This window comes from Leuciscus leuciscus, assembly GCF_965113295.1.
Source record: "Leuciscus leuciscus genome assembly, chromosome: 10".
Taxonomy (NCBI): domain Eukaryota; kingdom Metazoa; phylum Chordata; class Actinopteri; order Cypriniformes; family Leuciscidae; genus Leuciscus; species Leuciscus leuciscus.
Window position 1 is genome coordinate 17357301 of NC_138734.1, and position 25643 is coordinate 17382943.

Sequence of the window (25643 nt, forward strand, 5' to 3'; positions counted from 1 at the left end):
TGCTAGCAAACACTTAGCTTAGTGCTAAAGCATGCTAATACTGCAATTAAATAGGAATTTGCTGTAACACAGGCACGGAATGTCCAGTCTGCCCCAAACTTCACACGTTTGATAAGAGTCATGGCCTGAACACATCTACATGAGAATATTCAGTTATAGTAATAGCGCCACCTACTGGTAACAGGAAGTGTCATGTTTAACACGTTGATGCCGTTCTAGCCACATGTTAAAAATACCATTGACTTCTAAACATGCTAGAAACATGTTAAAACATGCTAGCAATACATAGCTAAGTGCTAAAGCATGCTAATTCAATGAAACAGGATGTTGTTGTTACTCAAGAAGGCAATGTCCAATCTGCGCCAAACTTCACACTTTTGATAAACGTTCTGTCCTGAACACATGACCGTGCTCATATTCAGTTACAGTCATAGCGCCACCTGCTGTCAACAGGAAGTGACATGTTAAACACTGTTGTGGACATATAAAAACATTAAAAAGTGCCAGCAAGTGCTAAACATGCTAACAACATACTAGAAACATGCTAAAACATGCTAGCAAACACTTAGCTAAGTGCTAAAGCATGCTATTGCTGCAATTAAATAGGAATTTGCTGTAACACAGGCATGCAATGTCGAATCTGCCCCAAACTTAATATGTAATATGCTAGAAACATCATAAAACATGCAAGAAATGCTAAAGGAAGTTGTTGTAACTCGAGCATACAATGTCCAATCTGCCCCAAACTTCACATGTTTGATAAAAGTCCTGCACTGAACACATCTACATAGCGATATTCAGATGCAGACATAGCCCCACCTACTGCCAACAGAAACTGACATGGTTAAAACAGTAATGCAGTACTAACCACATAACTATTGTGTACTAAGCATGCTAGAAACATACTAAACATGCTAGCAACTATTATATATACCTCCTTAAATGCACATTGCCCAACCATGCTCTGTCTTTCTAAAGCCACCGAGTGACGATGGCACGAGTGCGAGGGCCCTTTCATCGCTGCTTGCAGCTTTAATTGTTGAAATTGTAATTATTGTTGTAATTGTAACCTTTTTAATAAAATAGCAAAGCATATTTACAAGATAGATAAAAACACTGGCTCAGTCAGTGTCACACCTGAATGAATGGCTCATTATGCAAGTAATTATGCATAATGGGTGGGACATTGTATTCTCAGGTGTAAACCACTCCTCCTTCACGCCCCCCTCGCATATTGGCTTTCCAAGCAAAACCTGTCTTACACAATTTAAATCAATGTATTGTTTTATGTGAACAATAAAGCAAGACTATTTTCACATAATTTTGAAGCCAGAACTCGAAGTGAAAACATCCATTAGTCAAAAGTCTTGTGGACACATATTTAGTATGTGTTTTGTGGTCTTATTTCAACAACTTTCATTTTTATTTTTTTCAATAACCACGCATAAACATTATTCTCTTAAAGATACAAACATCTACATACATGTTGCTCACATATTATGCTAGCCCTGTTTATGCTATATAGAGTGAATTTACACCTTTGCCATTAACATGTTTATAAATAACTGAAAAAAGCACAAATGTCAGGGCATGTCAGAACATCTCAAGGGCCCCAAAAACACCTTGGTCCCCAGAGGGTTAAAACTTGCTCACAGACTTCAGATCCCGATCACGTCACTTACCCACAAGATATCAGTCAACGCACTCAATGGTCAAGAACTCCCTAACATTTCACTCACCACCGGACCCATTACCCTCATCACATCAGGCAACCATACCGAAACATTATCATTTCTTCTCATGGATTCTCCACTAGCACCCGTTGTCCTTGTTCACCCCTGGTTAACCCAACACAACCCTAGAGTGGACTGGCGTCAGAATTCCATTTCTGCATGGAGCAATCAATGTCATGAGTCCTGTCTAGTGTCTGCTTGTTCGTCTGTTTCTGGTTCTGTGTTTCAGGAGGAGGCAGTGGATTTATCTAACGTGCCCGCTGAGTACCTCGACCTGAAGGAAGTGTTCAGTAAGTCTCGTGCTGCTTCTCTTCCTCCGCATCGTCCCTACGACTGTGCCATAGATTTACTGCCAGGTATGTCTCCGCCTAAAGGCAAGTTATATTCTCTTTCTGCCCCAGAAAGGGAGGCAATGGAGAAATATATTTCTGATTCTCTAGCAACGGGGTTCATCCGTCCTTCCTCTTCTCCAGCGGGGGCGGGGTTCTTTTTTGTGGGGAAGAAGGATGGGTCTCTGCGACCTTGTATTGATTACCGAGGGTTGAACAACATCACGGTAAAGAATACTTATCCTTTGCCGTTGATGTCTTCAGCTTTCGAGAGGTTGCAGGGAGCATCGGTCTTCACAAAATTGGACTTACGTAATGCCTATCATTTGGTTTGCATAAGGAAGGGGGATGAATGGAAGACTGCTTTTAACACCCCCAGGGGACACTTTGAATATTTGGTTATGCCTTTTGGGCTGTCCAACTCCCCAGCGGTCTTCCAGGCTCTCGTCAATGACGTACTGCGAGATATGTTAGATCAGTTCATATATGTCTACCTGGACGACATATTGATTTTCTCTCCAGGAACATGTGCAGCACGTCCGGCGAGTGCTTCAAAGGTTGCTAGAGAATGGGCTTTTTGTCAAGGCGGAGAAATGCGCTTTTCATGCAGAGTCTGTTCCTTTCTTAGGTTACATCATTTCGTCTGAGGAAGTACGTATGGATCCTGAGAAGGTTAAGGCTGTGGTAGATTGGCCAAGTCCAGATTCCCGTAAGGCCCTACAGAGGTTCCTGGGGTTCGCCAATTTCTATCTGCGTTTTATTAGCAATTTCAGCCAACTAGCCGCTCCTCTGACTGCCTTGACCTCCCCCAGAACTACGTTCAGGTGGTCCGATACAGCTAAGGCTGTATTCACCAAACTGAAAGGCTGCTTTGTTTCAGCTCCCATCTTGATAGCCCCTGATCATTCACGTCAGTACGTGGTGGAGGTCAACGCGTCAGAGGTGGGGGTAGGCGCAGTACTTTCCCAACGTTCTTCCACAGACGACAAGATGCATCCTTGCGCGTTTTTGTCCCATCGTTTATCACCTGCCGAACGTAACTATGACATTGGTAACAGGGAGTTGTTGGCAGTCAAGTTAGCGTTGGAGGAATAGCGTCATTGGTTAGAAGGATCGGGGGTACCTTTTATCGTTTGGACCGATCATAAGAACTTAGAATATATCAGAACCGCCAAAAGACTCAACTCCAGCCAGGCTCGGTGGGCACTTTTTTTTGGGTCGTTTAGATTTTTCTCTCTCGTACCACCCGGGTTCTAAAACATCAAACCTGATTCTTTATCGCGCATTTTTGACCATTCCGAACGCCCGTCCACTCCCGAGTGCATTTTACCCGAGACCCTATTTGTCTCCACACTCACATGGGAGGTCGAATCGAAGGTCAAGACGGCCTTAGAAGGGGTAACGCCTCCGCCCGGTTGCCCTCCGACTCGTTTGTTTGTGCCGGAGGGATTACGGTCTGACGTTATTCAGTGGGGGCATTGTTCCAACGTGGCTTGTCATCCAGGAGTTAACCGCACCAGTTTTTTTGGTCAAGCAATGATTCTGGTGGCCATTAATGGCTCGCGACATTCACAGTTTTGTTTTGGCTTGCTCGGTTTGTGCCACTGGTAAGACTTCCAATCGACCCCTGTCCCTTCGAGACCCTGGTCCCACATAGCGCTAGATTTTATTACCGCCCTCCCAGGGAAAGACGGTCGTTTTGACCGTAGTGGACCAGTTCTTGAAGGCGGCTCATTTTATTCCCTTGCCCAAATTCCCTTCAGCCAAGGAGACAGCGGTGACTGTTGTGGACCACGTTTTTCACTTACATGGCCTCCTGATGGACGTGGTTTCTGACAGGGGACCCCAGTTTGTGTCCAAATTTTGGCGAGAGTTTTGTAAATTACTGGGAGCGAGTGTCAGTCTATCTTCTGGGTTTCATCCCCAAAGCAATGGCCAAACCGAGAGAGCCAACCAAGATTTGGAAAAAGTGTTGTGATCTTTGGTATCTAAGAATCCTTCCTCCTGGAGTCAGCAACTCTCAATGGTTGAGTACGCTCATAACTCGTTACCAGTGTCATCCACGGGCCTATCTCTGTTTGAGTGTAGCTTAGGTTACCAGCCACCAGTTTTTCCTAGTCTGGAATCTGAGGTCACGGTCCCCTCCGCCCACGCCTTCGTCCAGAGGTGTCACCGCACATGGAACAGAGCCCATGAGACTCTGCTCCAGGTGGGGGCGTGCACCAAGGCTAAAGCCGATTGCCACCGGTCAAAGCCTCCCGGTCAAAGCTAGCTCCCAAATTCATTGGCCCGTTCACTGTCACCAAGATCCTTAGTCTTGTGGCAGTCCGACTCAAACTTCCTCCGGCGTACAGGAGAATTCATCCCGTCTTTCATGTATCTAAATTAAAACCTGTGTTTCATTCTCACATTAATACGCCTGCCCCGGTGGCGTTCCTAGGAGGGGGGGTACTGTCACGGTTCATGAATTCGCTGTCTCTTTCTTGTCTCGTGTGATTGTTGTAATGTGTGTAAGTGTGGGCATGGTCACTGATCACTACCGCTGATCTGCGGCGACAGCTGCATCTCATCAGCGGCGTCAGCTGCAGCTGATCAACGTGACTACTTAAGTTCACAGTTTTATCTTGTCTTTGTCAGATTGTTGTGGAGTATTCCTGTGTTCTTTCCCGTTCCCGTTTCTGTCTGGCGCTAAATTAGAAAAGGATCTACCGTCAGCAGTCGATTTTGATATTCTAGGTATTATCAACTGGCCGGAATTTTGAGATTGCAATAGACGTGAAGAACTATAATGCGTTAAGAGCTCGCTCAAGTACTGCGGAGCTAAACTATTTAGTGCTTTGTAAGTAATCAGCAATATTTTAACATTTATACGATGTTTTATAGGGAGCCAATGCAGTGTTGATATGGTCATAATTCCTGGTTCTAGTAAGAACTCTAGCTTCTGCGTTTTGGACCAGTTGCAATTTGTTTATTAAGGGTGCAGGGCAACCACCCATAATAGCATTACAACAATCTAGCATTGATGCCATGAATGCATGAACTAATTGTTCCGCATTTGTCAATGAGAGCATATGACGTATTTTAGATATATTTTTAAGATGGAAAAATGCGGTTTTACAGATGCTAGACACGTGACTTTCAAATGAAAGATTGGTATCAAAGAGCAAACCCAGGTTCCTGGCGACGGCGAAGACTTTATAGAGCAGCCATCAAGTGTTAGACAGTATTCTAGGATATTACGTGAGGACGTTTTTTGTCCAATAATTAGAATCTCAGTTGAATTAATAGTAGGAAATTACTAGTCATCCAGTTTTTTATATCAGCTATGCATTCCGTTAATTTTGTGAATTGGTAAGTTTTGTCAGGGCGTGAAGAAATATAAAGCTGGTATCATCAGCATAACAGTGAAAAGTAATTCCATGCTTCCTAATGATATCTCCCAAGGGTAGCATGTACAGAGTGAAAAGCAACGGTCCTAGTACTGAGCCTTGTGGTACGCCATACTGAACTTGTGATCGATGAGACATCTCTTCATTTACTGCTACAAACTGATAACGGTCAGATAAGTATGATTTAACCCCCTGAGATTGGCTATCGCGCCGGCGCGATAGGCTCGTTTTTTTTCAGATCAGTGCAAAAGAGACTCAAAATACTCTGTTGATTTTGATCTTACATGCTTGTGTTGTACATAATTCAAAACTGTTAAATGTTTTCTTTTATTTGTGTACACTCATAATAAAAACAAAATGTTGTGTTTTTCGTAAAACAAAGAAAATAAACAAAGCGTTCTGCTGTCTCTCTCAATGTGAAACTCATTCTGAAACGCGACAGAAAATGACCTGTAACTCAGCGAATGTTTGTCACATAGACTTGAAACGCATGTCTATTCAACGCTTGGAGTCTCTATTTTTAAAGTCTGTAAATGTTTTTTTTTTTTTTTAATTCTCTGTTTAAGTAATCCGTATGAAAGCAGCGGCATGTACAGTTTCTCAAACGCGTCCTAATTAACTCTAATGTGACCACGCCCACGCGCGCACGAGCGTTTGACATGCAAATGATCCATGCGGACGAACGCAGACCTGTAAACGCCCCATCACCTCAAAACAAAGAATCAGAGACTTCGGTAACTTACTCTGCTTTTCATAGAGTTTAGAAGACTGTGTTTGTGCTGTGCTCTGCTGTTTCACTTGGATTTACCTCAGAAGAATTAGAAGAACGCGATTTGAAGACAAGAAAGATGTAAGGTAAGAAATTCTTAATTATTAGTTTGTTATTGTTGCATAAACTTCACATTGCAGTTGAACTGTTGCTAGATATAAGGTGAATATTATAATATTTAGACCCGTGTTTACTATACTGTGTTTGTGGATATCTGCTCAAACGTAGATATGTATAATATGGTAACCATAATGTTTAATATTTTGGAGCGCACCGTGCGTTTCATGTATCATATTTTGGAGCGCGCGCTGCGTTTGAATGCATCATATTTTGGAGCACGCTGTGGGTTTGAAAAGCAAAACGCACCAAACAAAGGCTTCATGTTTTTACTCTAATCTCATTTCATATCATCATAACGAATGGAAACATTTGAAGTAACATATGATAATCAATATATTTTTCTCTAACGTAGTTGTTACTGAAATATTTTGGAAGATTTATAGGCTGCTTAGGCTATTGTTATTATTATTTTATGCAGCACTGCGTGTAGCCTATGCCTACAAGGCACAACAAACCTGGTGTTCATTATACATTATTGGAAACATTTGTGTGTGTATTCTGTGAATTTTAAAAAGCAATTTTAACCAGAAAAATATAAAATCTATTCCCAAAATCGTGCAGCCCTATAGTTTCTTTTTTTTTTACAGGGACCAGATGCCCCATGGATGAGTCCTGTTGACTTCAACATTCACATGAGTCTCTATACATGAACATGGTAAAGTGAAAATCAAACACCTTGGAAATGAAAGGTATGTACAATGTTTTTAGGAATGGCACAAAGGTTTCTGTCTTTGGATCATTGTTTTCAATAATGTGCTTTTTTGTCATTTGTTGTGTATCTTTGGATTATGTTGTGTTGTAAATAAATCCAAACAATCTAAAAGCCATTCTTTTTTAAATCTCCTCATTCTTTGTGCAAGGTTGCTCAGAATGATAGGGCCTGATAGCTCCTAATAGGGCATTAGGGGAGTGTCTTTGTCTTTCTTAGGTGTGAAAGCCATACATATTCATGATGTGATCACGCCTCTTCGCATAAAGCTTTCTTACAGAAAACACGTCTTACAAATTTTAAATCAATATATTGTCTTATCTGAATGAGCAGTCAGGATGATTTTCACATAGTTTTGGAGCAAATATTCTAGGCTACGTGATACAATTTTCAAAAGTCTTGTGAAGAAATAATCAGTATGGGTTTCATGGCCTTATTTCAGTGACACATTTTTTTTGTATTTTCACAAACCACGCATAAATGTCATTATCTCAAAACTACAAACTTTTACATACATGCTGCTGATATATTATTGTAGCAGAGTTTGTGCTAAATACAGTGTAATCAGACTTTAGCCATGAAAATGTCACAAGTAACAGAAATAAGCACAAATGTCAGAGCATGTCAGAACACCTCCAGGGCCAGAAAACAGCTCAGACCCCAGAGGGTTAAATCATGCTATTGCAATTCCACTAATGCCAACATAATTTTCGAGTCTATTTAAAAGAATGTTGTGGTCAATAGTATCAAATGCAGCATTAAGATCGAGTAACACTAATAGCGAGATACAACCACGATCGGATGATAAGAGCAAATCATTTGTGACTCTGATGAGAGCTGTCTCAGTACTATGGTACGGCCTAAATCCTGTCTGAAAATAGTCGCAGATATCATTTCTTTCTAAAAAGGAACATAGTTGTGAGGATACCGCCTTTTCTAGTATCTTTGACAGAAAAGGTATAATTTGAGATCGGCCTGTAATTGACTAATTCTGTAGGATCAAGTTTTTTTAACAAGCGGTTTAATCATAGCAAGCTTAAAAGTTTTTGGTACATATCCTAATGACAAAGATGAATTAATGATATTAAGCAGAGGATCTATGACCTCTGGAAGCATCTCTTTCAGTAGCTTAGTCGGTATAGGGTCTAATATACATGTTGTCGATTTAGATGATTTAACCAGTTTAGCGAATTCTTCCTCTTCTATAGCAATGAATGAAAATAATTTTTCCTTAGGGAGACTACAATGCACTGCCTGATGCGATACTGTAGTAGACGGTTGCATGGTTATAATTTTCTCCCTGATATTATCAATCTTATAAGTGAAGAAGTTCATAAAGTCATTACTGCTGTGCTGCTTGGAAACTTCTGGGCTTGAAGCTTTATTTTTCGTTAGTTTAGCCACTGTTTCAAATAAATACCTAGGGTTTTGTTTATTTTCTTCTAATAGGGTTGAAAAATAAGCAGATCTAACAGCCTTTAAGGCCTCTCTGTATGCAATCGAGCTCTCTTTCCATGAAATGCGAAATACCTCTAGTTTTGTTTTCTTCCAGTTGCGCTCCATTTTTCTGGCTGCTCTCTTAAGGGGCTGAGTGTGCTCGTTGTACCACGGTGTTAGACTATTTTCTTTAATCTTCTTTAAGCACATCGGAGCAACTGTGTCTAAAGTGCTGGAAAAGAGAGAGTAAAAATTTCTGTCGCAATATCGAGTTCTTCTAAGCTATCTGGGATGCTGAGATGATGAAACTGATCAGGAAGATTATTAATAAGGCAATCTTTAGTGGCAGAAGTGATAGGTCTAACATATTTGTAACACAGAGTGCAGCCTTGGCTAAATTAAGTTTACACGAGACTAGATACTGATCTGAGATGTCTTCGTTCTGCTGCAGAATTTCAACAGCATCAACATTGATTCCGTGTGATAATATTAGATCTAGAGTATGATTACGACAATGAGTAGGTCCTGACACGTGTTGTCTAACTCCAATAGAGTTAAGAATGTCTTTAAATGCCAATCCCAATGCATCTTTTTCGTTATCCACATGTATATTAAAATCACCAGCAATTAGGACGGCAGCCAATACTAACTCTGATAGAAAGTCAGCAAATTATTTGATGAAGTCTGTATAGTGCCCTGGTGGCCTGTATACAGTAGCCAACACAAATCTCAAACGTGATTTATCATTTACACTATATATTGCTATATTAAGCACCAACACTTCAAAAGAATTATATTTGAAACTAGACTTCTAAGTAATTCTGAAAATATGACTATAAATTACAGCAACACCTCCCCCTTTGCCTTTCAGATAAGGTTCATGTTTATAACAGTAATCTTGTGGGGTGGACTAATTTAAAGTAATGTAATCGTTTGGTTTTAGCCAGGTTTCTGTCAAACACAGCACATCTAGATTATAGTCTGTAATCATATCATTTACAATAAGTGCTTTTGAAGTAAGGGATCTAATATTCAGCAACCCAAGCTTTATCATTTGCTCATTTGTATTATATCTGTTTTTTATAAAAAAATGTACCCTTAGATGGGTTTGGAAGTTTTTTGTATTTCCTAATTCGGGGAACAGACACAGTCTCTATATGATGATATCTAGGTGAAAGAGGCTCTATGTGATGGGATTTATCTGACCTTGGTGACGTGAGACAGCTCGCCGACGGTCGGTTTAGCCAGTCTGTCTGCTTCCTGACCTGAGCCCCAATTCATGTTTGAGCTCTAAGACTATGTGCCATATTACTAGAGAGAAGAGCAGCACTATCCCAGGAGGGGTGAATACCATCTCTTTTTAACAGGTCAGGTCTGCCCCAAAAACTTTTCCAATTGTCTATGAATTCTATATTATTTTGCGGACACAACTTAGACAACCAGCCATTGAGTGAGGACAATCTCATCACTCCTGCGAACAGGAAGGGGAGCAGAGCAAATTACAGTGCCTGACATCGTACTTGTGAGTTCACACACCTCTTTAACATTAATTTGAGTGATCTCTGACTGGCGGAGTCGAACATCATTAGTGCCGACGTGAATAATAATCTTAGAGAATTTATGATTAGCATTAGCCAGCACTTTTAAATTTGCTTTGATGTCAGGCACTCTGGCTCCCGGTAAACATGTGACTATGGTGGCTGGTGTCTCTATTTTCACGTTCCATGTAATAGAATCGCCAATAACTAGGGCACATTCAACAGGATTCTCAGTGGGTGTTTCACTGAGTGGGGAGAATCTATTTGAAGTTGTAATCGGAACGGAAGAGCGGTGTTTTGTCCCGCGACTACAGCGCCTTACAGTCACCCAATGGGCTTTATGCACAGCTGCACTACTTCCTGAACTTCAGCCAGCTCTTTGTTTCCTGTCTGTCATTATTGGAGAAACTGATTAATCCAGGTGTGTCTGATTATTGTTACTGAGGTCAGGCACACCTGGATTAATCAGTTTGTCCAATAATGGCAGACAGGAAACAAAGAGCTGGCTGAAGTTCAGGAAGTAGTGTAGCTGTGCATAAAGCCCATTGCCCTGCTGCACGGGCTGTACTTCAGCCGGAACCGAACAATGTAAAGAGTTCAATAAGCTAGTCGCATCCAAAGCAGTATCTAAAGCCTTTACGCTCTTACAATTAACCTCGATTAAAGCTTGGATGCGTGTCTCTAGTTCTGAAATCTTCCCCGTCAGATTGACTATCTCCCTGCATTTATCACATGTAAATCTTGTGCTGACGGTGAAGGATATGCTAAACATGTTGCATGAGGTGCAAAGAGGAGAAGATGACATGACTCACCGTGTTTGTTGACTGATCCTACTCACCTAAGTTGTTTGATGGACTCGTAAAAGGCGCAAGAAAAATAAATAAATAAATAAAGAGGGCACGGATGGCAAGCTAACAGGCTAGCAAATTACTAGCGTGTTGTGCTAGCAATAACGATTTAGATTGAAGCTAGCGATGTCAGGTTAATGTGTGATGTTGAGTAAGTTATATTTAGCAGTATAAACAACAAGGAATGATAGTAAATAATGATTCAAAACAGAAAGATATATAAAGCTTACAGACGCAAACCAACGCAACAGCAGCAGAAGCAACGAGGCAGACAGGAGCAATTGATCAGGAGCAATCGATCAATCATCTATGCCATTTCTCCACTCACACAGAGAATCAACATCACCCAAGAAACAAATTCTTCAGACGCTGGGGCAAAACATTTCTTGTGGTCTGCTGTTTCTCTGGCCCTGTAGCTAATCTAAAAATCAGTCACCTATTCAGACCTCACCCCAAACCCCCTTGTGGTCACGCAGAGTGGTGCATGTGAGTGAAGGCCTAGAGGGATAGCTCATCTGGGTGGCTTGGCATGCTAACAACAACATATGCCATTACACACGATGCAGAGTGCGGGAGATGTAGTTCATTTGGCTCATGCATGCTTGCAGAGAGGGCAGTCCTCCAGATGAACAATTCACCATCCCAGCAGTCTTTCACATGCAGACGTCTTGCAGGCCGCATACACACATATTTTGCCAAACAGATGGGTTTTGAACACATAGAGCCTCTGCCGTGTGCAACTTTAACACCATAGATGAAGAGAATTATGTGATGCTCACTGGAGAACATCCAGCAACACCAACGTGCAGATACAGTATACAGGCAAAGGAAAAATAAACAGATATACATTTTTTAGTGGACAATGTCAAGTTTGTACTGAAAATAGTGACTGGAAAATGTGAATTAAAAGGAGAAGAAAATGATAAAAAGCACCAGGAGACTACACTAAATACCATTGACCGTATATGCCGAAACACTCTGAAGATTTGAATGACCACATGTTCAATGACACAGACTGGCATCTGCCATTATATAGGTTGATGTCGGCCAGTGCATAAACTGCCAGCACAGCAGGATGAACTGGAACTATAACATCAGACCATGTGTGCGTTCTATAAAAAGACCATTCAACTAAAAATAAGATGGGCCTGGTCTACTGTAGAAAGTACATTTCTGATATGTGCAGTATATGGAGATTATGACAATGTTAGAATACTATTGTTGTAGTATTTTCATGGTAAATTTTTTGTCTGTTTTCTTGTCTTTGTACAATACAATACAAAACAGTAATTATGATGCAAAACATCTGTTCATCTAGCTGTAGATCACATAATAGCACTCTCACAGAGAACACGTTATTATTCACACGTGAAGGACTATATGAATTTGAATGAAAATGTATCTAAAATTAACAAAGTTTAATTTTATAAATTAGAATTTACTTGTCATACAGTACTGTGCAAAAGTCTTAGGCATGTTAAGTGCTCGCCACATACCCCCATCGCCCCTCGCAGGCCAGGGACCCGAGACTGCGCTCTACTCTGCTCTACTGGCCAGTCACGGCGGCCGCGGCACCTGGGGAAATGGATAGACGAGGCAAGAGAAAAGGAGACTGAAGCATGAGGAGCGACAGAGACGAGAGAGAAAATAAAATAAAATCTTGGTCCGGTTCCCACAACGCACTGCCATCTGGTCCTCCACCAGCTGGGCGATCTTCTCCACGGTGCCTGCCGGTGGCGCTGGATAGCCCTCGGTGGACAGCTCGACACTCCTCGACGGCTCGACACAGGACGGCTCCCCCGTTCCATGCTCCTCCCCATCATGGCGAATGGCAGCAGGCTCCGGGCCATGGCAAACGGCGGCGACTCCTCCGCTCCCTCACGGACGGCAGCCGCCCCTCCAGCACCTGGGCGGCTGGCTGCGAGCTCGTCCGTCCCCCCAGCAACTCACTCCAGCGCACCGCCTTGAGCGTCCATGGTGACGGACTCTGCTCAGCCATGCTCGATGGCACCACAGATTCCCCACAGCGGCGAGGACCAGCTAACGCAGTTAGATGTTGAGGGAAGTAGGAGGTGGGAACCGGCGAACAATCAACAACTTTAATAAATAAACACAAAATGAAAGTAAAGGCGGCAGTTGTCCATGAGGGGCTGCCGCCTTTACTTTCATTTTGTGTTTAACCTTACACACATAATATAACAAAACATCAAATAAAACAGTCCAGGCCTGTCCTCTCTCATCCTTCACCGTCGTCGCTCCTCCTTTTATGCTTCCGCTCCTCCGTCAGAGATACGAGACCGGACCAGAAATAAAAAAATAAGTTTTTATATTTTTCACGATATGTAACTGGAATATCTATTTCATCATATCAGTACATTCTGTATATTCAAACAAATATTTTAGGATCTCTCTGACTTTGTCTCTCTGAAGCACTGCATGTGTGCTCAACAGACACACAGATAATATTAAAGAAGCACATTCTAACTGGCCATTAAGGGCAAATGATATGATTTTTAAAAACATTTGAAATCAGTAGTGAAAATTAATTTCAGGGAATAAATGTCTTCCTCACATGTTCACCTTGTTTTATCTGTAGTTTGTGTGTGTGTGTATGTCGGTGTGTATAGTCTAGAAGTGTGAAATTCTAAATGACGTGATATAAGAGGGCCTCCTAACACCCTGCCTAACACCAATGACTTGTTTCTATGGATACGGTGAAGTCACTGAACGCAAACATGGGAGTGTTTGATTGTGGGGAATGGGTGACATGTCATTCCTTTGATGAGACAAATGAATGAATATGCCATCTGGCACAGCCCTATCCAGTGTATCCATATAAAGCATTTGAGGTCAAAGCAAAATAATAAAACCATAATCAAGCTTGTATGTCAGCTACTACAGCATAACCTTTCACAGCCCACATTTATAAATGAGAGTAGTCTACTTGCAACCGGTCTTACTCTTGGTTTTGGCACATTATCGGTTACCATGGAAACTATCATTTTTATCATACACATCAAGGCCGGTGTAAGCAACTGCTAATGAATTTGACACTTTTTTCTGCGGTCAGGTCTCGCAAATCCATGCCTTGTGAAATGTTGTCCTGAGTTGCTAAACTTTCCATGTGTCTTCTCTTCACCCTAATGATTAGATCATGCAGACTTTATGTTATTCTATCCTAATTGCGTACAATTCAGGTTAAAAGCAAGACAGAAACTATTTGATCTGGAACACATTGCAAGCTTTGCTCTGTTCTGATTCCTGAACCTGATAATATTAAAATGAGGACATGTGCTAGAACAATTATATGATGTTCAGGAATATATATATTTATATAACACTGATAATAATAAGAAATGATATTGAGCACAAAATAAGCCTATTAGAATAATTTCTGAAGGTTCATGTGACACTGAAGAATGGCTGCTGAAATTAAACTTTGCCAACATGGGAATTAGGTGTTAAAATATATTAATACAATATAAATATTTATGCAAATTCCATGTGCTCTATTAAAAACTAAAAAGTAAACAATGATAATGTTCACAATCACTTCTGTTATAAAGGCAACCAAATTATATTTGGTGGGGAGTGATTAAGCTATTGATACATTAACAGGAAACTAAAATGTTACATTTTTTTCTTTTTTTTTTCTTCACAGAATTGAGGTAGGTCTGTTGTTTTGGCTATGCCTCCATTTAATACTTCTGATTTGTCATTTCCTTGACAGTCAGTTTCATTCACACCAACACCCTTGTAGTTAATCTGTTATCAGACACAGTACAAACACACATCCTTCGGTCCAGATCGCTTACTCACACTTCTCTCAAGCATGCATTTACTGATTTCAAAGACACCAGCAGAATCAGACCCCACATCTCTCATGTGTGGAGACTCGATCTTAAGGTTATGCCACTAGACGGACCTGTTGGACTAAATGTCAACTTCATCCTTCCTTCTGTAACAAACCACTTTCAAATATTTTTATTGGAACATAGAAAGTTGCAGTCAGCTAATGCCAGGACAGAAGCCCTGGGTAAACTACTAATTAAAGTAAAGTGCTAATTAAAGAGTGAATTCAAACACACCCACAACTGTGAGTAAACATCTACAGTATGATACATGCAATTGATGGGGACATCCGCATAATGACACACAACCCCCAGTACAGCAATCACAAACCCACATAATAATTATATCCCAGATGATTATCCCCTCAAAGTGCAAATCAGAGTAATGTATTCATGCAGCATGCAGCACTTAATGGAATCAATTAGCATGATAAAAAATAATTTGAATAATTACCAAGAAAGGACCTAGAACAACAAACAAAATATATACCATTTACCAGAAAATAAGAAACCTCCAAGAGAACCACCTGTACTTCAAGCACCAAAAGAACGGACCAAGTACAAGTTGTGTGTGGCCTGGATCATGTGTACACATGCTCACTCCCACATCTTTCACACCCATCCATCTGGACACTTCAAAGCTCAAATCACTTTAAAAACAAACCAGATCTGAGGGATAAAAAGGTGGAGAAGAGAGTCATAGATGAGTGATTTGATGCAGGTAAAAGGATTTTATTCAGAGGTTAATGAAAAGACCATCTGGTGGTGAGGTCCATCCGGTGAGGTGCCTGTGTGTGTTTGAGAGAGTACATGTGTGCAATAGTCTCTAATAAGCAGTCTGGAAATTGGAAATAATGAATTAGTCAACAACTGCACACTGGGGAGTTGTGCTTTGATCATATGAGGTATATGAGTATATCACCTCACTAAGTGGTAAACATACGTATCCTGAGAGTATTGTGTTATATAAACATGTCACACCTAAGGCCATTACTGTAGGTCTATGTAATAGTGCTAGCAGTAAAATAATAATTCACAATCATGCATTTTGAAGACATTAACATTATAAACAACTTACAGTGCATTAAAAGTGTAAATTTTCTGGGAATCAAACTTGCATCCTTGGCATCACTAGTGTCTTCTGCTACTAAAATATCATAATTAAATGTTGAAATGTAGACATGCAAAACAATGAATGAGTTGCATTTTGTACACTAGAGGGCAGTAGTTTTGAATGGTTTTTATATAAACCTTCCAATTATGCCTCTTGTATTTTGATAAATATGGTGTTCTCTTACGAGAGGTTCTCTCGTATTGCGTAAGCTAGCTTACGCTGCGGGAAAGTCTCCTTTCTCGAGATACTGAAGCCAAAAATTATCCTTAATTTTTTTTAAACTTTGTCAACGCAGTGCGGCAGCCTGCAGACCTAGGGCAGGCGAATCGCGTGCCCATTGGCTGCTCTGCGGCAACTGCAGCAGCCTATGGCTGAGCCTTGCGCGTGACGTCACGTCCAATGAGCGCGCTTGGCGCGCTTAATGCGTCACAGCCCGTCATTAGGGGTGTGGCTTAGCGTATATAAGCAAGGAACAGAGGCTGCTTCACTGATTTCTGTCTCTTCAGCGAAGCTCTTCGCATCGCTGATCTCCGAGGAAGCCGCCGTCGAATCAAGCGACCAGCACGCCGAGGATTTCAGCCTGAGGACGCCGGCCGCTCGCCGCCTTCAGCCTTCCCTGCCTGCTGCGCCATCCGGCATATATATCCTTTTCTTGCTCTGTGTTGTGTGTTTGTGTGTCCGCCACGACACACCTGCATCTAAAAGAGCGCGAGGCGTTGTTGCAAATGCCTCGCTCATCCTGTGGCTCGTGCAGAGCCGCGCTCAGCGACGGAGACCGCCACGTGGTGTGCACTCTCTGCCTGGGCTTCGACCACGCAGCCCGCGCTCTCTCCGAGGGCGGCTGCGATCAGTGTGAGGAGTTACCGATGTCGACCCTACGGGCTCGACTCGCTAAGTTCGAGGAACCTCCACCTTCTCCGGCCACTTCTTCCGGGCCACGTAAGAAGAAACGTCGCTCCCAAAGGCCGCCGGAACTGGACGCTACAGCTGAGTGCTCGCCGGAACCTCTCCCGCGAGCCTCGCTCTCTCCTTCCCCCCCCACCCTTCACCGACGCGCAGCTGCCGGCCTCTGCCCGCACTGCCGTCGTCCTGGGGGATGATGCAGATGATGCCGCTGACAGCTGCTCTCTGCTCGCGTCTGACAGCGAGGAGTGGTCGGGCTCTCACCGCTCCGCCCCCTCGACTTTGGAGTCTACTAGATCACGTGCTAGTGTTGACGCGGAGCTTCTCCGCCTCCTCACTCAAGCGGTCGAGAGAATGGGACTGGATTGGTCCCCACCTTAGGAGCCGGAGCCCAATCGCCTTGACGGGTGCTTTCTACCTAGCCGCCGCCCTGCGCCTGCCTCTAGGTCAGCACCCTTCCTGCCTGAGCTCCACACCGAGCTCTCTAAATCCTGGAACGCTCCGTTCTCCACCAGACTCCGCTCGCCAGTCTCCTCGGCTCTCTCCCAGGTGGACGGAGCCGCCGAGAACGGCTATAACGGTATCCCCGCCGTTGAGGAAGCTGTGGCAACGCACCTTTGCCCGCCGTCTGCTAGATGACGCTCAAAGTCTGCCCTGCCGTCTAAAGCCTGCAGGACCACCTCAGCTCTCGCCGGCCGCGCTTTCGCCGCCTCCGGCCAGGCTGCTTCCGCCCTGCACTCAATGGCCGTCCTTCAGATCCTTCAAGCCGACCTCCTCCGTGAACTGGATGAGAAGGGCTCGGGTCAGTCTGCCTTAACTGATCTGCGCAGCACTACGGATCTTGCGCTACGCGCCACCAAGACCGCTGCTCAAGCCATCGGCAGATCCATGGCCGCGCTCACCGTCATCGACAGACACCTCTGGTTGACGCTCGCTGACATGAGTGACTCAGAGCGCGCTGTTTTCCTGAACGCACCACTCTCGCCCACCGGCCTCTTTGGCCCTGCGGTCAGCGGAATTGTGGATCGGTTCTCCGAAGTACAGAAGGCGTCACAGGCGATGAACCTCTTCCTGCCCCGCCGTTCGAGCCCAGCCACAGGCCGCCCTCAAACTCAGCCTCCTGTGCGCAGCTCTAATCAGCGCTCTTCCAGGCCTCCCAGCGCTTCGCAGCGACGCCAGGGCAGTCGCCCCAGGTCACGCTCGACCAGCCGTCACAGACCGCCGCCCCCACGGGGCCCGCGGCCCAAGATCGCGTTAAAGCCTGAGCCCGCGAAGTCCTCCTAGCATCCGCAAGGAGGAAAAGATGGTTGGGTCCCGCTACGGCCGGACCGCCATCAAAACGCACAGCTCTGTCAGTCCCCTATGTTCAGGCTACTGCAGCAGCACACACCGCAGCCAACGAGCCAGTAATAACACTCGCTCGCCTGCACACAAACGCCGTTTTCACGGCGACTCAGATAAATCTCAAAAAGAGTATAAGTGCTTTAAGTGTAGAAAATGTGCCCACACCCATGTGTTCACTGCTTCACACATGTACAATCCCCATGGTAACGCGCTCAGAGCGCTCTCTCATAAAGCGGCCTCACACCGCTCGAGTACTAAATGTAGGAAATATGCCCACACTTCCGTGCCCACACCTACTCGCTGCTCGCTCTGTCACTCAGTTACCTCAAGTTGCTACGGCTCAAGCCGCAGGGATATTAAGTGTAGGAGAAGTGCCCACTCCCGTGTGCTCACTGCCTCACACAGACCAGGTTCCCATGGCAACGCGTCCAGAGCGCTATCTCTTAAAGCGGAAACTTTCCGCTCGAGCATCAAGTGCAGAAAATGTGCCCACAGCATTGTGCTCACACCTGCCCACTACCCGCTCTGCCAGACAGGTTGCAAACCTCATAAAGCTCCCAAACACTGGCCGTGTCATAAGTGCAAATCCCGCGCCAGCTCACGAGCACGCGCACCCACTTTCAGACACCATTATCCCCACGCCGCTCTCGCGCCTGGGTTATTTGGCAGCAGTTCACGCTCCATCGTCCGAGATCGAGCTTCTAAAATCTGCACAGTCGGCCAGCCCTGTTCTTCTGCCCTCGTGTCCGAGCATCGGCGGCGCGCGCACCGCCCCATCCTCTCTGGTACAGGTTCCCCATCCCGCGCAACGCGGCGATCTGAACCCAGAGACCATTCGACCCCTAGCTATGCATGCAAAAGCATGGGAAGCTATTCAGGGCGCGTCAGAATGGGTGCTCAACACCATAAGACACGGCTATTCGCTCCAATTTGCTCGTCGCCCTCCGCGCTTTCTAGCGCAGACGGAAACGAAAGTGAGTTTGGAAACAGCGCATCTGCTTCAAGCAGAAATAGCAAAGCTGCTGCGAAAAGGGGCCATAGAACAAGTTCATCCTTCCTCGAGCGAGTCAGGCTTTTACAGCCGTTACTTCCTCGTTCCCAAGAAGGACGGAGCATTAAGACCTATTTTAGATCTGAGACATCTGAACAAGGCTCTCATGAGACGGCCGTTCAGGATGATTACAACCAGACAGATCCTTGCGCAAGTTCGCCCAGGAGACTGGTTTATCTCTCTCGATCTGAAAGACGCGTATTTCCAGATCCAAATAACTCCCCGTCACAGGCCATTCTTGAGATTCGCCTTCGACGGTCGAGCTTATCAATACACAGTCCTGCCGTTCGGCCTGTCTTTAGCACCCCGTACATTTACGAAATGCATGGACACGGCTCTCGCTCCCCTGAGGAGTCAGGGAATGCGAATTCTGAACTATCTGGACGATTGGCTCGTTCTAGCGCAGTCAGAGACAGAACTTGTGTCTCACAGAACAGCGCTACTCGACCACCTGGAGGGTCTGGGTCTAGCGGTCAACTGGACCAAGAGTTCGCTCTCGCCCCGGCAGTCAATTTCCTTTCTCGGAATAGAACTAGACTCGGTGGCAATAACGGCCAGATTGTCGGAGCAGCGCGCGCGCCGCATCCAGCGCCTCGCTGCATCCTTCAAAGAAGGCAACCGGGTTCCCCTGAAAGCATTTCAGCGCATTCTGGGGCATATGGCCTCAGCTGCAGCAGTGCTTCAGCTGGGTTTACTGCGCATGCGCCCGCTTCAACGGTGGCTGAAAGCGCGCGTGTCCCATCGAGCCTGGGCGACCGGCGGCTCGCTAATCAGAGTGACTCAGGTCTGCGTCTCAGCCCTGCAGCCCTGGCTAGCAGCCGAATGGTATCACACTGGAGTGACTATGGGAGTGGTTTCACACCGGAAAGTTGTCTCAACAGACGCGTCCAACCTAGGTTGGGGAGCGCTCTTCGAAGGCAGACCGGTCTATGGCCACTGGTCAGACCAGGAGAATCTCCTACACATAAACTGTCTAGAGATGCTTGCGGTCGAGAAAGCGCTCATGCACTTCCTCCCATTCCTCCATGGTCACCATGTTCTAGTCCGCACGGACAACACTTCAGTAGTGGCCTATGTGAACCGCCAGGGCGGTGTCAGATCAAAGCAACTCTGCGCCCTGACGGAACGCCTCCTCGTATGGGCTCAGCACTCTCTGCACTCTCTGAGAGCATCGCATGTGCCTGGCCATCTGAACGAGGGCCCCGACAGACTGTCCAGGGACAACGTTCCCCCTGGGGAGTGGTCTCTACACCCCCAAACAGTCCAGTCGCTGTGGCGCCGCTTTGGCAGAGCGAAAGTCGACCTCTTTGCGTCAAAAGACAACGCACACTGCCCAGTGTTCTTTTCAAAGAGCGAGGACGCGCTGGCCCAGACATGGCCCAGCGGCCCGCTATATGCGTTTCCACCGGTCTCTCTGCTGCCTCAGGTCATCGAGAGAGTCAGGAAAGCGCGCCACACAGTGCTCCTCATAGCCCCGTTCTGGGAGAACCAAGCTTGGTTCCCGGAACTCATACAATTGGCAGACTCAGCCCCCTGGCCGATTCCGGTGCGGAGAGACCTTCTCTCTCAAGCCCACGGCTCGATTTGGCATCCCCACCCAGAGCACTGGTCTCTGCATGCGTGGAGCCTCAACAATTACATGCTGATCTACCAGAAGGGGTGATGAACACGATCATACAAGCTAGAGCCCCCTCCACGAGGCGGCTCTACACGTCTAAATGGTCGGTGTTTAACAAATGGTGCACTACCAGAGGGCTTAATCCACAGACATGTGGGGTCTCGCACGTATTGTGCTTCCTTCAAGAGCTACTGGACGCGGGCAGGTCCCCCTCCACGCTCAAAGTCTATGTCGCGGCCATTTCAGCGCTCTCTGTCTCAGAGCCGGGCCGCGCATTAGGAAGGAACGAGTTTGTCATCCGCTTCCTTAGAGCAGCGAGGAGGATGAACCCCCCGCGACCCCCTTCGGTTCCTATGTGGGATCTTTCACTGGTCTTAGACGCACTGAAAGCACATCCCTTTGAACCCTTAGAAACTGTGGATATGAAATACCTCACGCTCAAAACCGTTTTTCTGATAGCTCTGTCTTCAGTAAAACGTGTGGGAGACCTTCACGCATTATCCAGTAACGCTGCGTGCCTCGAGTTCGGACCCAATAACTCTAAAGTTATTCTCAGACCGAGGCATGGGTACGTCCCCAAAATTCTGGGCACTCCCTTCAGAGCGCAGGTCATTTCCCTTTCAGCCCTGCCGAATGCTGGCTGCGAGGCAGATAGTAATCTCCTCTGCCCAGTTAGAGCGCTAAAAAGCTATATTTCACGCTCCGCCGCCTTCAGGCGTTCAGAGCAGCTCTTTGTTTCGTTTGGTGGGCGCACCAAGGGTCTCGCCGCCTCGAAACACACCCTGTCCAGATGGATAGTTGATGCTATCGCAGCTGCTTACGCATCTAAAAACCTGCAGTGCCCTTTGGGCATTCGGGCACACTCCACCAGAGGCATGGCCTCATCGTGGGCGTGGTCCAGTGGGATTCCCATTCATGACATTTGTGCGGCGGCAGGCTGGGCCTCCCCCTCCACATTTGTTAGGTTTTACAACCTGGAAGTTCCCGCTTTGCAGGCCAAAGTGCTATCAGTCTAAGTCTCGCGTAAGCCAGCCCACTGTCTGTGCGCGGGCTATGTTGCGGATTTAGCTCTACTGGTTGAGCTACACTATGTGGGAAGTGTTAGTTGGACCGGCTGTGCCGCTCCCTGCCCCATATTATGTGCTTGTGTACTGTGGTATCTTGGCCGCCCAGCTCCGCTTCGCGTTCCCTGGACCCCCCCATGGGATTCATTCAGGATGCTGGGCGCGCGCACGGCGTTGACAAGGGTGTTCCCGCAGCGTAAGCTAGCTTACGCAATACGAGAGAACCTCTCGTAAGAGAACGTACTCGGTTACTAACGTAACCTCTGTTCTCTCTAGAGAGGGAACGAGTATTGCGTAACCCGCCGTGCTCTCGCCACGAGCTCATTTCGCTTCATGCGACAGAAACCAGTGAAGCAGCCTCTGTTCCTTGCTTATATACGCTAAGCCACATCCCTAATGACGGGCTGTGACGCATTAAGCGCGCCAAGCGCGCTCATTGGACGTGACGTCACGCGCAAGGCTCAGCCATAGGCTGCTGCAGTTGCCGCAGAGCAGCCAATGGGCACGCGATTCGCCTGCCCTAGGTCTGCAGGCTGCCGCACTGCGTTGACAAAGTTTAAAAAAAATTAAGGATAATTTTTGGCTTCAGTATCTCGAGAAAGGAGACTTTCCCGCAGCGTAAGCTAGCTTACGCAATACTCGTTCCCTCTCTAGAGAGAACAGAGGTTACGTTAGTAACCGAGTACGTTTTCGACATCAAGAAAAAAAAAAAGAAAAAAGAAAGATTTAATTGCTTTTTACAGCAATAAAAACAATTAAAATGAAGAAGTTGTCGAAAAGAGAACTTTGCAAGATATTGTTCTCTTAAAAACAAACAAATAAACAAACATAAACAAATACATAAATACACACTCACAGTTACTTGTTACTTTCTGGAAGTAAATCAGTGGAATGGTCAGCTCCATGTGGGCCTGTGGTGGGCCTCCTTGTTGGTTATACTGCATGCCTGGAAAACACTATCAGTGACAGTGCCAGAAATGTGCAGTTTCTTATATGATAAATCAGAAATAAAGTCAGTTTAAACGGATTAAATCTGTCTCACTGGGAAAACTCAGCCCATGATTACAGTATAGAATTTTCTTTTCTGCAGAGGCCTGATGTGGTTTTGATGCAACATGGGAGAATAACAGAACATGGGCAAACCTTGATGGGCCAACTCAAGCAAAGCAAACATCAGTGTGGACTATTGGGAGTATGAGAGTGACCTACCTGAATTTTTTTTCTAAGCAGCATATCTTTCCTGTGTGTTATCCATATATAACTTGAGTGAAAATAGGCCTATAATAAAAAGAAAAAAAAATTTTGTGAGATAAGCTTTACATTTTTAAGTTCATGATGTCTTTGCATTTCTTGTCGATGAAAAACTTTCAGTTGTGTTAAAAGTTGTTTTTCTATGATTCTAATGAAACAGTAAAAAGTGATGAGAAAAAAAAAAACACTGAATGCACAAACCCATAGGCTTACTTAATATTTTTTGTGTGTGCAGCTACATCATTTCAAGATAATAAAAAAGAAAAAGTGTACGAGAATTTATGAAATGACACGTGAAAATGATATATTTGGTTAGATATGTTTGCTTACATTTTTGAAAACATAAATATGAATAATACATTTGAAATATAAAAATGATACATACAATAATAATAAATATTAATAATAATAATAATATGAAAAAAGGGGAGGAAAATGTATTAGTTTGGATTTCTGATGTCCCCTCTCTCAACAGTAGTTAAGTCACCTTTATTTATTTGGCGCTTTATACAATACAGATTGTTTCAAAGCAGCTTTACAGTGATAAGCAGAACAATAATGAATTAAAGCTGCAAGCAGCGATGAAAAGGGCCCTCGTACCCGTGCCACCGCCACCCGGCGGCTTTAGGAAAAACAGAGCACGGTGGGCATTATGCAAATATAAGAGGTGTGACGTCCCTGTCAGTCCTTCCTTGTTTTGTGTGTGTTGTGTGTTGCGTTTGTATTGTCTTCAGGTGACTGGCTGATTGCGGCATGATTGGGAGCACCGGTGCGCAGGTTCTTCGTTCCCTATAAAAGCTGTCGGGTTCTTGTTTGGCGGGTGTTCTTCTGCTCTGGTTCGGCGTGGTGGTTCCTGATGTTTCGCGTCGATACAGATAGCTGTAAATGGCCGAACTTCGGCTTAATTCAAAGAATAATGTGAAATAAAGTGCAGATTTCAGCAATGTAAATGTATTCGTTCTCTCCTTATTTGTGGTGATTCTTTGGAATCACAACAGGAGGACTATGTCAAAGTCATTTGTATTTGCCACACTTCCTGCTACCAGCAGGTGGCGCTATTACAATAACTGAATACTTTCATGTAGATGTGTTCAGGACAGGACTCTTATCAAACATGTGAAGTTTGGGGAAGATCGGACATTGTATGCCTGAGTTACAACTTTCATGGTGAAACTTCAGAATTTGTCAGGCCGCCATGGACACAGCCTTCAGCGAAGACTCAAAATCTTCACAATTTACCACCGCTAAGGCCTTAAGATTAGACTGACCATATATGTTAATCTGATTAAATCTCTATAAGGAGTTAATCATAGTGTAAAACAAGTCATTTCCTGTTGTCTTCAGGCCAGGACTTCAATAAAACATGTGAGGTTTGGATATGTATTTTTGAATTTGTATTTGCCATACTTCCTGCTACCAGCATTGTTGAGCTGAAGTCAGTTCAGTAGCCCAGTAGCCAACAGTAGCTCTCTGTACTAAAAGTCTTATTAGGGCCCGAGCACTGATGGTGAGAGGTCCCTATTGTTTCTGCACCGTTTATTAGGGCCCAAGCCCTGAAAGGGCGAAGGCCCTATTGTTTTTGGTAGGATTATTATTAGGGCCCAAACCCTGAAAGGGCGAAGGCCCTATTGTTTTCGTAAGGATTATTCTTTATTAGGGCCCAAGCCCTGAAAGGGCGCAGAGCCCTATTGTTCTTCTAAGGATTATTGATTAGGGCCCAAGCCCTGAAAGGACGCAGAGCCCTATTGTTCTTCTAAGGATTATTGATTATTAGGGCCCAAGCCCTGAAAGGGCGAAGGCCCTATTGTTTTTGTAAGGCCGAAGGCGAAGGCCCTATTGTTTTTGTTTCAACCTATTTGCAGCAAATGATAGTAGATTTCAGATCAATATATTTGTTTTCCTTACAATTTTAATTAACACTAACTTTATTCTCATCCGAATTATAAATAATTTATTTCTGTATAAAATAAGACATTTGATTGTCTTTTTTAATCAATGTAGAATTGTGACTTAAAAATAAACAGATTAGTGCTCGGTTTGAGGACAAGAAATGAAAAACAATGCAATATGATGAATGTCCAAAAGATGGCACCGACAGACTGTTTTTAAATGGGGTTGGATAAATTATTTTTTTTTTTTTTAACTGTGCGTGTGTGTGTGTGTGTGTGTGTGTGTGTGTGTGTGTGTGTGTGTGTGTGTGTGTGTGTGTGTGAGAGATTTTGGTTGGGTGACAGTTGTAGGTTACAGTGTGACAAGAGTTTATAGTTTGACAATAGCACAATGTTGTGTTTTATTGCGAGTGTACACAAATATAAGGAAACACTTTTCAGTTTGAATGATATCCTGTATGAACAAAATGACGGAGTATGTTTTTATGTCTCCATTGTTCGATTGAGCCACACACACACACACACACACACACACACACACACACACACACACACACACACACACACACACACACACACACACACACACACACACACACACACACACACACACACACACACACACACACACACACACACAACAACAACAACAACAACAACAACAACAACAACAACATATTGTGCAT

General features: G+C 44.6%; 1 long non-coding RNA gene across 1 annotated transcript in view; it reads right to left on the minus strand.

Moving 5' to 3' along the window:
- Positions 1-7271: 7271 nt before the first annotated feature.
- The window catches only part of LOC309508672, a 73595-nt gene continuing 55223 nt past the window's right edge, over positions 7272-25643 (minus strand). Inside the window, exon 2 of the long non-coding RNA XR_014209662.1 lies at positions 7272-7701. This is a non-coding gene — a long non-coding RNA (uncharacterized lncRNA). The remainder of the gene's footprint in view (positions 7702-25643) is intronic.